This window comes from Haemaphysalis longicornis, unplaced genomic scaffold (genome assembly GCF_048455015.1).
Source record: "Haemaphysalis longicornis isolate Haplotype H1 unplaced genomic scaffold, Haemaphysalis longicornis Haplotype H1 scaffold_1, whole genome shotgun sequence".
Taxonomy (NCBI): Eukaryota; Metazoa; Arthropoda; class Arachnida; order Ixodida; family Ixodidae; genus Haemaphysalis; species Haemaphysalis longicornis.
The window spans coordinates 280,974,690-280,989,971 of record NW_027526203.1 but is presented as its reverse complement, the minus strand read 5'-3'; the positions used below and the strand labels follow the sequence as shown (position 1 = coordinate 280,989,971).

General features: G+C 48.9%; 1 protein-coding gene across 2 annotated transcripts in view; it reads left to right on the top strand.

Moving 5' to 3' along the window:
• Positions 1–244: 244 nt before the first annotated feature.
• Positions 245–15,282, top strand: part of Tna (Zinc finger MIZ domain-containing protein tonalli) — a 333,903-nt gene continuing 318,865 nt past the window's right edge. For both annotated transcript variants that reach the window (XM_077678781.1, XM_077678789.1), the window contains exon 1: positions 245–868. The gene's annotated coding sequence lies outside the window, so the exon portion shown is untranslated. The remainder of the gene's footprint in view (positions 869–15,282) is intronic.

Below are 15,282 nucleotides of genomic sequence, written 5' to 3'. Positions count from 1 at the left end.
TGCTCCTCTTGTGCTCTTGTTTCCTCGCCGGTGCGATCTCTTCTCCGCCGACTCCTCTCCTCTCGGTTTACGGCTCCCTCGTTGCGACTCCTCCTTTCGCCGCGTTCTCTCGCTCTCCCCGGGTGACTTGTTCCCCTCCGAGGGGAGACGTCACTGCCTCTCTTCCCCTGTCCGGCCTCCTCTCCCGCCGCCTGGCAGATCGGGAGAGGGCATCGCGTCGGCAATGGCAGAAGCGGTGCGCGTCCTAGTGCTCGCTTCACGGCGCCTATCTGCGGTCGCTGCTTTGCACACCCCTTGTCAACGCCGCCGCCGACGGCTGCTGGGCGCGCTCTACTGGCTGCGACTTGACTCCTTGACGCGCCGCCGCGGCTGATCCATCGCCAAAATCTTCGCCGCCACTCCGTGTGCACGCCCGCCGGCCCCGGTTTGTTGTAGCAGCGGCGCAACGTGCGTCACGGTGCAGCTGTCGCGATGTGCCACGTGCGATCGCGCGCGGCGTGAAATCGGCCGCTGCTTTGCGGAGAAGCGGCGCTCTCGTGGACGCCGATTGTGGCCCCGTTGCTCCGGTCGGCGGCTAATCGCTGTGATTGTGCGCCGCGATTCTGACCGTAAAAGTTCCCGCTTCTCCGCCGGGCATCCCCGCGAGGCTACTACGTGACTCAACGCGGCGCCTCTTTCAAAGTGCGGGCACGCGCGCGCTTTTTCGGTTCTCCTTTTGGTGCTGCAACTTTCGGCGTGGTCGGGTGTTGTAGCGACTGTGTGTGTCCAGAACAGAACTGTGTCTGCCACCGAGAACATTCGCCCGTTTGTGGGATACCACCAGCCCTTGAGACTGTAATCTCAACTCACGTCCACACTTCCGCAGTCGGTAAGTAACAGCGTGCCAAACCAGGCGTGTGATTTCCTACTAGTGACTTACATCCGTACCCAGGTAAGCTTCGTTGCTTGCGATGTACGCGACCTTGTCCATTATAAATTCAGATGACACGTTAAGTCTGCTTGCCATGTGTAGAGCCGAGGCATTCGGTCGGTGTGATTGACGTGTGTAAGACAATTGCGTCAGCGTGAATTGTCATTCCGCGGTGTTTAAAGTGACAGGCACGTATTGTAAAAGAAAAAAAAACATATTTCGCAGTCAATATCCCTGCATTCGTAATCCGAAAGCAACTGTAATTCAAACTATTGTCATAATCGATTTCGCACGCCGGTAACCTGCGCTTGCATGAAACAGAAGGCGTCAAGCAACACGTCTACGAATGTTTTGCAGTAACATTCATAGACTTGTTGTACTGAGTTGTCTATTAGCACCATAGCAGACGTACCTGTAGGAAACGTACTTGCATAGCTAAAACATGTGGCTGTTGCTGCAGCTTAGCCGTAAATGCGATTGGTCTGGCGAGCTGAGCTGCTTTGTTTTTATCGCGCATCATCTGCACCCTCTCCTCCCCCACTGAGCTGCAGCTCGCTCCTCCACTGCGCATGTTTGCTTTCGGTTAGTTGGAGCGGCGTTTCTGTAGCAGCTCTGCAGGGCCGGCGGCCTTGGAAGGTCGCAGGGGAGGGCGTCCTCCCCTCTCTCGTGCCGCTCACGTTTGCCGGTCCACGGTGGGCCGCCAAGGGGGAATGGTGCGACTCCTTTTGAAAGACGCATGGGCCGCCGCATTTATCGGCCCGCGGTGCGTTCAGGTTTCCACCGTCCACAACGCACCGGAGGAGGGGCTGAAGCTCACGAGAAGTGACAACGGCGCCAAGCCCCCGGGAAATTTGTCGAGACTCTTTTTAAAAGAAGTCTTCCCGGTGCCCTTGTCGCTTGTCGCGCATTTTATCGCTCCTTTTCGTTGTGCGTTTTACGCGTAAGCGAACAGCGCCAGGAGATGAGCGACCGAACACGAGGCTTCGGACAAGTCTGCTGATGAAACGGACACTTTTCCCGCCGTTTCAAAAATACGCGATGTAGCGCGTTTACGTTGCGCTCTGTCTACTAGCGTGAACTCACACGCCGATCGTCAGAGGGCGCTCGACGTTTGTTATGATCCCATTGGGTATCCTACTATGCACGCATCTTTCAACAAGAACATAGTTTCAGGGGCACGGTATTGTCGGAGAACACTACTGAAATAATTATAACAAATGTGTTGTGCTTCTAACCGAAAGAAGGGTTTCAGTTATAACGAAACTGCCACCCACGTTAATATGCGATTAAAAGGTTAACTCACCTGGTGACTGTTGCACAGTAACATTCATGGGTGCGCTGTATGGAGTTGTCTATTAGCATCGGATAAGACATTTATGTAAGATACCCACTGGCATGAATAAAACAGGAGTCGTGTTGTTGTAGCTGCTGCTTATCTGTGAATGCCCGCCTTTATTTTTTATAATGCACCCTTTGTACCAGATCCATCTTTTATTAGCATAGCCACGCGGATTTTTCCAGTTATAGACATAGCTTTCTGCAGAATGCAAGGTAGAATCTCAAGAGACTTACGCTCCCAAGAAAAAAAAAACGCCGTTTTGCTCTCTACAGAGTACTTAACACGAATAAAAAAATTGAAAGCTCAGCTGAACGCGGTGTGTCATTAAAGTCCGGCTAAGACTTGGCTCGGTTGGGCGACCAGATTCGTACATTTCGTATTTCTGGTGTGTGCTGTTCAAAATTATTCTGCGGTGTGAACTCATACATCGCAACAGGATAGAATTTGAGACATTGTGTTCTTGGAAAGTAGTACTCAACCAATCCCCTTTTCGATAATCAGGGAAGGGCGTCTGTGCAGCCGACCAGTAACGCCATTGTAGAAATCAATAATCCGAATTTCAAGTTTTGCTTTGCCCTCAAAGAGAGCCCAGGAGTAAAAAAAGATGGCAAAATGACCGGCCCATTCACTCAACTTGCTGTTCTACATTTCGATGTTTATTTTGCCATTTTCGAGTAATTATTGCCAGCAGCTACAAACCTTGTGCAGACATGGATAGTATACATGCATACGTACATACATGCATGCATAATGCATACGTACACACATACATGCATGCATACATACATACATACACACACACATACATACACATACATACATACACATACATACATACATACATACATACATACATACATACATACATACATACATACATACATACATACATACATACATTAGGGCATACATACATACATGCATACATACATACATACACACACATACATACATACATACATACATACATACATACATACATACATACATACATACATACATACATACAACACCGCTATAGTTATTCTTCGTGCGCCTAACTGCACGTCGGACGGCAGGTAATGGTGAGAAGTGGACGCTGTCCCGTTGTCGGGATGAGACACCGACAATAAGGAAAAACTTATCGGCAGCAGGAGAACTGGCCGCCCTGCGTTGCCGATCGGTTTTCTCTTTTCCACCCAAGGGGCCCAGCAAAACGTGTAATCAGACAACCTATATAGCCCCTTGGTAGAGCGGGCGAGTGTAGTTCGGGCAGCAGTAGCGACAGTGGTCATTCGCTAGTCGATAGGAGATCCGACGAGGTGAGATCCCATACTTTGTGGATGGCCTAAGGCCGGAATCGGCAACCCGCGGGGCAGTATGATGCGGCCCCCAGCACGTCGTCAGAACCCCTCTCCCTGTCACTTCCTATCTGAAGCCCGATTTGACCTCAAATGGGGCTAGGGGTACGGGAGACAGGGACAGAGAATTGTATGCTTCCAGTTGGCGGTATTGTCCCCCTTCTTCACGCTTAGCCAGGTTATTGTCAGTTATTGTCAAATGATGTTGGCAATTCGCTGGATTTTTTCTCTTTGCCTTCAAAGGCCCCCTTCCATCCGATTTGCCGTCCGGCCCTCAGCCGTGTCGGCTTCATGCAACTCGTTCCTCCACCTCAAAATGTTGCCGACCCGTGGCATAAGGGAGGGTGAGGAATTCGCAAATGTATAAGCAAACAATAGGGCCATAGCCGGTTTGATTAAGTTTGAAGAAAAGGATGGTGGAACTGAAAAAAAAAAATATCGAATGCTCCTTTAGGTCAAGAGCTGGGATAGCCCTTTAGGAGGCTGTCTACGCTGACGGGTAATTGACGCGTGAATGTCCACCATAGCTAACACGACCAGCCATTACCTGGGCTAGCTATACGGGTTATATGCACAGCAGAAAGCCTCCTAAAGCACACAAAACCACCCTAACCGAAGTAAATACCACTAGAAACGAACTTAAAACGCGCAAAAGAACCCCATTCATATAAAAACAATGATAGTTTGAGGTCGCGCCAACGTCGGAATGTTATGCGAAAGCAGCATACATTTCTGCTTTTTCTACAAGACCACTGAGACGTCATCCTTTGTTTATCACGCCCCGATGTTATACGCGATTTGGACGTTTTGTACGCAATTATTATGTTCCCGATATATTTAATTCTATGCCCACTGCTATTTACTCCATTTCATCTAAAAGCGCTGTGAAAATGTATTTAAGAAAAAACTTCTCTGAAGTTGCGTAACCCTGTGCCATATTGTATGTATGCATCACATATTGCTTACTTCCTTGATTTTTTTTTCCTTTTGGTTTCATTGTACTACCGTTTCTTTTTCCTCTCCCTTTTCTTTTCTTTTCTTTTTTCTTTTACCCCTGCAGTATTTTATAGTGCCCTGACACTGGCTGCCGAGTACAGCCCGACAAGCCTGTCTGGCTTGGGCTGACCCGTCATGTATTTTGTTCCTCTAAGAAAAATAAAAATATTAATATATTGTAAAGCATGTTCCAATACTCCGCAGAGTGTATACGTGCTGCTTTCTGGGTACGCTTCAGAGTACGCATACAGTGGGCCTCTTCGATTATTACTCCTGGACCGTCCGCGAACTGCCCGAGGCGAAATCCGGAGCTCAATTTTCCCGCCCCTGTATCCCTATGGGACTTCCGGTCCGAAGGCAGTCCGCAGTCAATCGTGGATGCCTAGTATTCAGAGTAATAGCACAGATTGATATGGTCGACACTTCTAGTGCTTGCGCTATGATTGGGTGGTTGATTTCAGGATTTCCTATTTAACATTAGAAAGCTTAAAAAGCTTACAAACTTGTAAAGCGCTATCCAATACATCTCTGCGGGTATGTATCGTTTTGCTATGCCAAAATCAGTAACTGTGGGGTATGCATCCGTCCAGGCTTAACGTTTTGTTTTGAGGGCTAACGTAGTGAATTGGTACACGCAGCTTGACGTATACAATGAGTACTTTAGTCAATGGGCATCGGTTGACGGCGTTGTACCCCAAAGTGTGACGTTATGAATAACGTCCCTTATTTGGGCTTAACGTTAGGTAACCCTGTAGTGGAATCAGCGTCATACTGACTGTACGTCGAGCTGCGGGTACCGCTTGACGACGTAATACTACCTCGAAGCGTGTCGTTAGGCCTAACGACGAACCTTCGAATGCTCGCGTCCCGCTTGCACCTGCTGCGTAAAAACCCTCGCGCAAGTGTGTATTTCAAACTGGAACATACGGGTGGCTTCATAGGCCTCATGAATTTCCAGCGAAACAGGCAGAAGTAGGCGCATAGGGCTGACACACTAAAAGATGTGAACCAGAGCCAAGCCAGCACGTACCGCACCTCGTTAATGTAAAACAAAATTCAACGAAAGTGACGGAAGCTGTCCTAAAAGAGGGAAAACCACAAAAACGTGCAAAAATATTAGCTGTAACCGACCTGAACGGAATAAAACTACCCGAAATCCCATTTATAATGCACAAAGACGTGTCATGTACAGATTACACGTGTGAAAAAATATCCTCTTTCAAGTATATTGTTGCTGTTTTTAATTGTGGATGCCTTTCCTATCCGGTAAACAAACAAAAAAGAACCGAAGCTACGGGATTCGAAATCAGCTCCACAAACGTGCTGTCCAGAGAGTACAGAAGCACGTGGATAATGTGCAAACGTGCCCGTACATGGCGCAATGTGTCACTTGGACCGATGAGCTCGCAAGATGGTTATTCTCTCTCTCTCTCTCTCTCTCTCTCTCTCTCTCTCTCTCTCTCTCTCTCTCTCTCTCTCTCTCTCTCTCTCTCTCTCTCTCTCTCTCTCTCTCTCTCATGAATGCGCCGCTGAATCGCCGACAAAGCCAGAGCACCGCTGCGTCTGCGTTTTAATTCGCCGCTGGTGTGGATTAAACGTGTTTTATTTATCACTCGAAGCTCGATATGGTGTTAAACTACGCAACGGACTAAATTCATATGGAGAATAGCATCATGCCCGTAACTGTTTGTATGGCATTATAGTTATCTGATTTTCTCAAAACGCGCTAAAAGAAACAAGCTGCTGCTTCTTTTAAGACAATGCTTGGCAGAACAATGGCGCCACCGTTGTGTAGTTCACGAATGTGGTCCTTCACGGAGCCTCCCGACTGCATCGTGCGTGGCGGGTGAATGAAACGTGGGACGCGCGCACGTAATGTGCTGTGTACGCATGTAGTGGGAAATTTCGCTGGCTGCTAGTGACGCGAAAAACGCCAGAGCCGTTGTTCTAAACAACGATTACGTATACGCTTTGTAAGAAGGCAGCACAGTTCTGGACGAATCGCGAGTATTTTGACAACGGATGCGTCTGTGGAAAAATCGCGGTCTTTATCATCCTCATATGGCCGGAAAATCCTCAGCGTACCCTAAAGGCTTGAATGTGCTACGGACTCGGCCACACAGGAAAAAAAAAAGGAATTGCGCTTTGAAGCTGCACCTGGGCTATGCGGCATGCGTTGGGGATTAATTTCGACCGTCCGGGGGGGTGTCCAACGTGTGCCGAAAAGTCGACACGCAGGCGTTTTCGTTTGTTCGCCTCCATCAGAAGCACGGCCGTTTGCGTGCCGAGCAGCACGCAGCCTCGGCCACTGAGCCACCGCGGCGGGTGACACGGCCGCAGGAGAAACGTGCGTTCTTGAGAGAAATGACAGTTCGCGCGAAGCTAAGAGGAAAGAAGCGAGCGCAAGCGATGGGATGTCGTGTCACGGATATTCGCTGGAGCACTGTCTGGCAGCGTTCCGGCAAAGATTTGCAAGCATCGGACAATACGTGGCAAGAACGCACAGGCCAAGCACCGGGGCCGGCTGTATTCGGACGTAGTTTGCTGCGAAGGAAAAGAAGGTGTTTTAACGTGAAACGTTTTGAGGCCAGTCGTGCCACAATTCGTAGTTGACTTGTTCGTTGGTTGGCGGGATCGTAGTCGTCAAGCTCCTAGTTCAATTTGCTTTTGAATCGAATTGTATTGGTGTAGATCAGACGCCCTGCGCGCTGGTGGATGAGCGCGTAATTCGAAATCGCTCCGATTAAGTGGGCGTGGCGCTGCTGTAGACACCGTCGTCAGCGCCGCGAGTTGCTGTGGACGCTGCGGTTTCTGGGACGCACTGCATGCTGGGGGATGAGCGCGTAACTTGCTTGGATGGATCTGTATTGGAGTAACTCATGGCGCTCAGACAAACTCCAATCACGATGCTAACTGCTAACTTATTGGCGAGAAACAATCTGGGGAAAAGTGTTGAGCATATGTCGACGCGAATTGAGAACGTTTCGCGTATACGCAACACAATTCTCTAGCAATTTGCCATAATTTTTCATATTTGAGAATGCAACTCTAATGGTACTAGCTTACATCGAATTGGTTGACAAAAGATAAAAACAATGCGTTCATGGCGAGTGTTTGTGCGCTCGTGTATTTGTGCGTCTGCGAACGAATTTGTGAGTGAGGGAGGGGGAAGTCGCAGTTAAAGGGACACTGGTTGTTTAGAGCATTGCTGTAACGGCGATTCCTCGATGAGACAACAAAACAGGTCCGCGGGGAACATAAAGGTCTGATCAATTTATTTCCTCGCACATTTCGAGCTCTGCAGGGCTCCCGCGAAGCCCTTGGGTGGATTTTAAGACAATGTCGGAATGGTGCCTAATGCAGGAGGAATCCTGCCGGGCATTTGTCTTTTGATTCCTGTGCTCAGACCGAACGCTTCTACCCAATAAGCGCCTTATTGTTCTGCCTTACCCGCTTGGTTTTGTGGAAAGAACTTTAGCCTACCTAGGTCGATTTCGCATTAACTCATTCACTCCGTTAAGACTCATTCTTGAAGCCTCGTTTGTGAAGCCTCATTTATAAAGCCCCCCGGAATTGACGGTTTTTAATTCGCTTGAGCAAACGTTGATGCGCCGCAGAGGGAGGGGTGGGCGACGTGTGCATGCGACGGCCCGACGTAGGTCACGCTTTCAGGCAGTGGCGGTCCCAAGGGGGGGGGGGGGAGGGGGCGGTCGCCCCCCCCCAAAGAGGTCCTAAGTTTCTTATTTTTAGTTTTTTTTAAGCATTACACTTGCGCGAAGTTAAATCCCAGCGGGTTGCACTGCATACGCGCACACGCCTCCATGGTTATCACCACCTCCGCAGAATTGGCGCAAGGAGAAGAGCGATTCTTTATTCGCCTCGCCGCCCCCCCAAAACCAATTTCTGGGACCGCTACTGCTTTCAGGTCTACATCGTCAACCGGTGTACCGGCAGCTCGACGTACAAAAGAGAGCGACGTTGCTTGCCATGCATCGTAAGTGTCCTAAGGCATCGTAACGAGTGTCCTAACGATGGGGCGCCAGGCTTGACGTTGTTCTTTGCAATCTAACGTCGTCAAGCAGTACGCATTGAAAACAGCGCTCATTATTGTACTCATTGAACGTCAAGCTGCGGGTACTGATTGGAGGCTGAGAAAGCGAAACTTTGGGCCTAAGTTCCGGCGCGGACCCGAGAGTTGCTGCGGTCATTCTGATGAAGTGATACATACCCAAAAGTCAGCACGGGCGGTGTATTGGAGAACGCCTTATGACCAGGAAGGTATGCGGCTGCAGCGCCCGTTTCTACAGACGTTCGGTGCATTCTGGGGCATGCACCGAGAAATCGATAAACGAATCAATCAATTACTTATAGCGCAAGTCCTTTGATAGTCAAACACAAGAAACCCATGTCCGTGCTCTGAATCACGCGTGCGTACTCTAAAGCCTACCGAAGTACATATTACATACCCACAGAGTACCGCATATCAGCAGTGGGGTATTGATTGATTGTACGGTTTAACGCGCCAACGCAACGCAGGCGATGAAGCGCGCCGTAGTGGAGGGCTCCGTATTAATTTTGACCACCTGGGGAACGTTGACATGCGCTGAAATCTCGTACACACGGGTGTTTTTCCTTTTTGCCTCCATCAGAAAAGCGGCCACCGCGGCCGGGCATCGAACCCGCGTCCTCGTGCTCAGATGCGTAACGCCTTAGCCACTGAGCCACCGCGGCGGGTGCTATTGAACAACGCTTTATATGGATGAATGTACGAGTACGGGAACGGATTTATTTTGATCGGCCCTCACAGCGCTCGGTGTACGACAAGAGCGGATAATAAAGAACACCGGCAGTTTTGTGGTCACTCGTTTCTCAAGTACCGAATAATGGAGTAGTGGACGCCGCTCAAGAGCTTCTGTGCCTTTTCGATATCGTCCAGACTTGTGCGCGTTACCGCAGAAAAAAAAGTAACGAATAACTGTCACAATTACTCGGACAAAAAAGTTAGCAAATTACCGTTGTAGTTCATTTTTTGTCAGTGTGACTGAGTTTTACATTGAAAAGTAACGCATTACTTTTGGAGTGTTACTTTGATACACTTGTATTTGGCGTCAAACATCAGCGAAATGCAGCGTCCGATTCGAAATTTTCGTTTTCAGACAAGCTCTATCCACATTAATGCGCTTCCGTAGAAGCAGGGCCTCAAAATTTTCCTCCGACATTTTGCCTCTCTCGCGAAAATAGGGGCCGCCGCAATAAACAGCCTCTCTAGTAGACTAAAGCTCTGGGTGAGAGAGCTGTGTTGCACTTCACGAATACGCACGCTCTATAGGTTGTTTCCATTCCCAGTCGGTTGAGCTCTCATAGCCTAATTAAAAAAGATAGTGCTCCGTTTTTTTTTTTTTTTTTTTTTTTTTCGTCGTCGCGGGCCGGCTTGGTTTCTGTTACCGTACGGCATCTTAACAATATACCGGAGACTCCGACACCAGGCTCGCGGTGAAGCCAGGCGTGGTTGCAACGTGGCGGGCTGCTCGCCCACCCTCTAGTATACTCGGGAACAAGTTAAGAATGGCAATAGCTTATGTACGGTATCACTCCGCCTAAGCGACGGACGCGGATGTTAACGGGCGCGCGCGATTTGAAAGGAGAATGCTATGAATGCATGATATCGTCAGCCCTTTCTCGCGTAGTTCGTTTTCCCTCGCTGCAGTAGTTTATAAGCGTATTCAGTCCAAAAAATCACGGAAACGGCTCGCCTATGTTCTAAATATTCCCAGTAACGCACTACTTGCGCCACGCGGAGTAACATCCGGTTGTGGTGATGAGGCACAGCGGCAACTTCCGTTCCGGCAAGGAAAGGAGTAATGGTTCCGGGTCTCACGTTTGCGAATGCTGTACTCTGCTTAAAATCAGACGTTCTATCAGGCCTTGAAGTAAACCAGAGAACGGTAGGACGTTTGGCCTTAGGCGCGCATGGAAAAACAACTAACGAAGCAGTTCAGGGAGATATGGGCTGGGCGTCGTTTGAAGTTAGAGAAGCTCAGAGTAAAATATGCTTTGAGATGAGGTTGAGGGCAATGGATCAACGAAGGTGGGCAGCTAAGGTTTTTAGGTACCTATACTTGAAAAGCGTGGACACGCTGTGGTTCAGAAAAACTAGAAGGCTAACGATGAAATACGGTAAGAACAGTGGAGAATCCAAAACAGCCAAGGTAACCAAAAAAGAAGCAAGGCAGATTGAAACGAATAAATGGAGGGAAAAAATGGAAGCTAAAACGTCGTTAGAGATGTACAGGGCTGAGAAAATGAACATCAGAAAGGAAAATTTCTACGATAATTCCCAGGGCAGTGTTTTGCTTTTTGAGGCTAGACCAGGTTGCCTGCGAACTAAGAGTTTTGTGGGGAAGTATTCACAAAATGATGGGGTATGTGTGGTCTGCGGAAAAGAAACAGAAACGATGCGGCACATAGTGTTAGAATGTGAGGGTATCCATCCAAATCTACATAAAGGGAATATTGGGCTTCCAGAAGCCCTAGGATTTAAGGGTATCAGAGAGGAAGTTAACTTCAAGGCTGTCGAAGGGACGAAAAGAATATTAGAATGCTGGTGGACGAAAAGCAGAGAGGGGAATATTGCCTAGGACAATTACCACCTGTAACAGGGACAAGAAAGTATTTCGGGCCAATAAGCTTTAGTGCCTGCCCTAAGCAGCGCTAGTAATAAACCAAGAGTATAAAACATAGGCATATTAGTCCTTTTTGGTAAGATGACATGTCATCACCCCGCTTCAAAGGGGAAACCAATAGCAATCATCATCATCATCATCGTTGCCGTTCTTAAGTTGTACCCGAGTATAGTAGCGAGCGTGGGCAAGGCGCGTCTGCCCTCACTGACCAAAGCATCACCGACTCGGGGCAACGTTGAGGTTAGGAGTACGACCCAAGCTCCCTGTCAACGCTGTTGTGAACGCTATCGACGCGCACAACCCGTGGAATATGTCCTTGCTTTCGCGACCGCGCCTGCGTACGGGTTCGCGTTTCCGGCTGGTCTGCTGGCTTTGTTCGGCGGCCTTCGAGGGCAAGAGAGGCACGGGTCCACCGAGAGGGCAGCGAAGGAAGGGCTTACGCGAGTAAGGCGTTCTGGGCGACACCAGAAACGCCGCGGTTGCGCGGACCACCGGAAGCTTGGCAGGCCCTGGCGAAGGAGGCAACACCGGAAGCAACTTCCGGAGTCGCGGTGTCTCCCGCATTACTGAGCTTGCTGCGTAACTGCGCGGACGTGCTCCCGTATTTCGCTCTCCGGCAGTCTGGCTCGCTCCCACCCTCGGCGAGGCGACTACACGCCGTCGAATTCGCACGCAAGCCTGCTTGCTCATAAGGCAGGGGGCACACCGAGGCGCCAATGGCTGTGCAAAGGTTAGGCGAACACCTTACTGAGTACTTCGAAATTAGAAGAAAAAAACTTCACAAACTATCGCCCTGCACTAAGGTCAACCCCGTGGTTTAGCTTCACTTCATCGAACTCGATTGACCAACCCACACAGCTAACAGTCAAATTTCAGCGAATGACGAAGCCGGGCATACAATTTGACTCAACAGTTCGGTCTTCGTCCTGTCAGTTCGTCAGTTCGGCCTTCGACATGTCACGCGATGCAAGCATGTCGTTCTGAATCACGCAGTGTGATAACCCAGATCAGATTTTTTAGCCAAATGGCGTGTACGTTCTTGTCATTCGCCGAAATTTCATTCTTGACTGCAGGGATTGCTCAATCAAGTGCATTGTAGTAAAGCTGAACCACATGGATGCTTTAGAGTGCAGTGTAATACGCGCGTGTTGTACAAAACTCACCTGTAAGGATAGGATGTTCGTCAAATCCGCACAATACGTTTTTCTTTCTTTCTTTCTTTTTTTTTCTACGACGTTTTTGTTCTAAACAAGGCCGCGCGGCTTGCGGCTGGAGCAGATCGGCGTTGCAGGGTTAAGCCCACCTGCGACAGTACCGGCACGCGCATCCGGTTATTGGAACGAAATCAGGCAACAATTTATAATGTACAGGCGTCGCACAGCGGACGGGGGTCTGCTTACGTCGCTCACGTCGCTGACGCTCGTAAAGCCCGCCTGGGAACGGGCAGGAACCGTGTCTTCGGGAGGTGTTTGTTGATGGCCAAACACCATACCACCACCTCAGCTGTTTTATTTCTTACATATGCTAAACCTTCCTTTGCTACAGGTGCAACCGTAACAAGTTCCGTCGGTCACCAGCACTCAAAAACTGGCAACAAAAGACACTGGGACACTACATGGGCGCCTGTCAACTAGGGTCCCTGCATTTTCTGGTTGAGGAGGAAAATCCACGCCCTCTACTGTCTAATGACTGTCAACTACGCAGCAGCCGCGGTGCTCGAGGCCTCTAAACCTTGAGAGATGGCGCTGTAAGCAGAACGCTGACCTTGAGCGTTACATATAATTAACTGCTATACCAATCAATTTACGTTGAATTTAGTACGAGAACACTTCGAGCTTGCGCGATAGCTTGCTTCACCAGATTTCATACTTGGGACTTCTGTGAAAATTCGGCAAGAACAACTTAATTTGCGCAATTTAAAATATCAACTATGCCATTTTTAAGCTCTTTGATTCGCAAGAATTGTTATATGACTTGACAGCTATCCTTCAGATGATGGGAGACTACGTGCTTGGAATTTGACGTTTTTCAAATTTTCTATACTTGAAATTTGTTGCAGAAAACCGAGGCGAACGTTCTCTTACGTCTTGGAAAAAACTAGGGAAAAAAACACGAAGACACGAGTCAAAGAAAGGACAATACACTCGTTGTACTAGCAACTGAACATATATTTGAAGTATGATACATCCTACGATTGTGGATACATCCTACATAGCCTTTCTTTGAATCGTGTCTTCGTGTTTTTTCGCTGGTTTTTCCAAAATGTCAGAATGCACCAACTGGTCCATCAAGCAGCACTTCAACGTTTTCTTCTCATACAAAAAATTGAAATCGTACTCATACGGATTGAATTGGTGTACTTCCTAGGAAGGCGGATTTTTCGGGGTGTAGGTTCTTGCGTAATTACTACAACATGTTTTACTCATTTTAGGCCGAAATATTTTGCGCAGGCGGGAAATCTGGCTAGCGTTATATTGCTGCCGATAGCGCGCAGTAGGTGGCGGCATCAAAAATATCCGTACCCCTTTCTTAAAGGGTCATGAAGACAAAATCACTAAAAAGACTGTTTTGTCTCCATAACGATGACACTAATTTTGTCATAATCTTTAAACAAATAATCGAGATATTATACAAAACATATGAAGTAGTGGCGACTCCACGGCCACTTTCCCGCAACTTCTCGATCGCGTCACAGAATCTTTTTCGTGCGATTGGTGACCGTCGACTTAAGCCACTGCCAATAAACATGTCTGGGCGATTGTAGTGGGGATCGAGGTTTGTTTGATCGCACCACATGAATGTTAACGCGCAGTTAGCACACTAAGGACTGTTTTTACTGCTGGCCCCAATACGTCACTTTTGCCAATATTACGTCAACCTAGTGCGAAACTTGAAAGTCCTTCATTACTTCTTGCGTTTTCTTCTTTTTTTTGTTGTTGTTACAGAATGTATTTCGTGGCATGAAATGGGGCCTAATGAGTAATAAAATGCTGGTTCCTTCAGATTGCGCAATTTATACTTTGTCCACATGGCCCCTTTAATTTATGTTTCCGTGGGCGTAGGCGCATAAAGCAATGAAATATAGTCTACAAATCACGGAGGCGTGCGTAAATGCATAATGGGGCGCGAAAACTTGATTTCTGCTCTCACAAAGACGGCGACCCATAGTGCACCGGCCTTCCTTACGAACAACGTAGGGAATCAGGACCCTGAATCAGTATGCTGCGTCACGTCGCTTTAGCAGTTACCTGACGCATCTTGAAACGACTGTTCGTTTGCCTGTAACTTAGCACGCGCGCTTTTCATTGAGCTCGGGGTATTCCGTTGAGGCGGAGTTGCTCCTTCGTCGAGTCTCCGTGGCCTCCGGTTTCTCTTCACATCAGCGCCGCCGGTGGTGGCGCCTCGTGCGGGGCAATTGAAAAGCTCGAAACACTTCCGCACACGCGCACTGCCGCAAAAGGAAAAACGCACCTTGACAAGTACTGTCCGATGACAATCGTGCGAGTCCTGGGGAGAAAACACTTACTCGACAGACGTCTCAGCGTAAAAACAACTGCGACCGGCTAGCTTTCAAAGTATTCCGACAGCAGGCAAGCCACCAGCGGCGACTTAAAACGGATCCTGAGTCGAAAACCCCCGGGGTGTATGTGTGCGTGTGTGTGTGTGTGGGGGGGGGGGGGAAATGAACTCGCTTTTTGATTTCGTTTTTTACCGTCCGCCCTCGTGTTTGCCTTCACCTTTCTTGGTCTTCTTGTTTTGCTTTCCTCGACCGAAAAGCGCGGACAGTGGAGTTTCGGCGCCCGCCGTGGGGAATGTGCGTTAAATAAAGAGAACACGGTTTCTCTCTTGCATCTTCCTCTCATCGGCCTAGGTGGGAAGGGACGAGGACAAAAGCCGAGCGAGCAGCCTGGCAGACAACAGGCTGCCGCGGGGAAGGTCGGAAGGTGCGTCGCCTCCGGCGCGTCTACACGCAAACAAGCCGGGGGAGAATGCTTGGGACGCAGGGAGGAATGT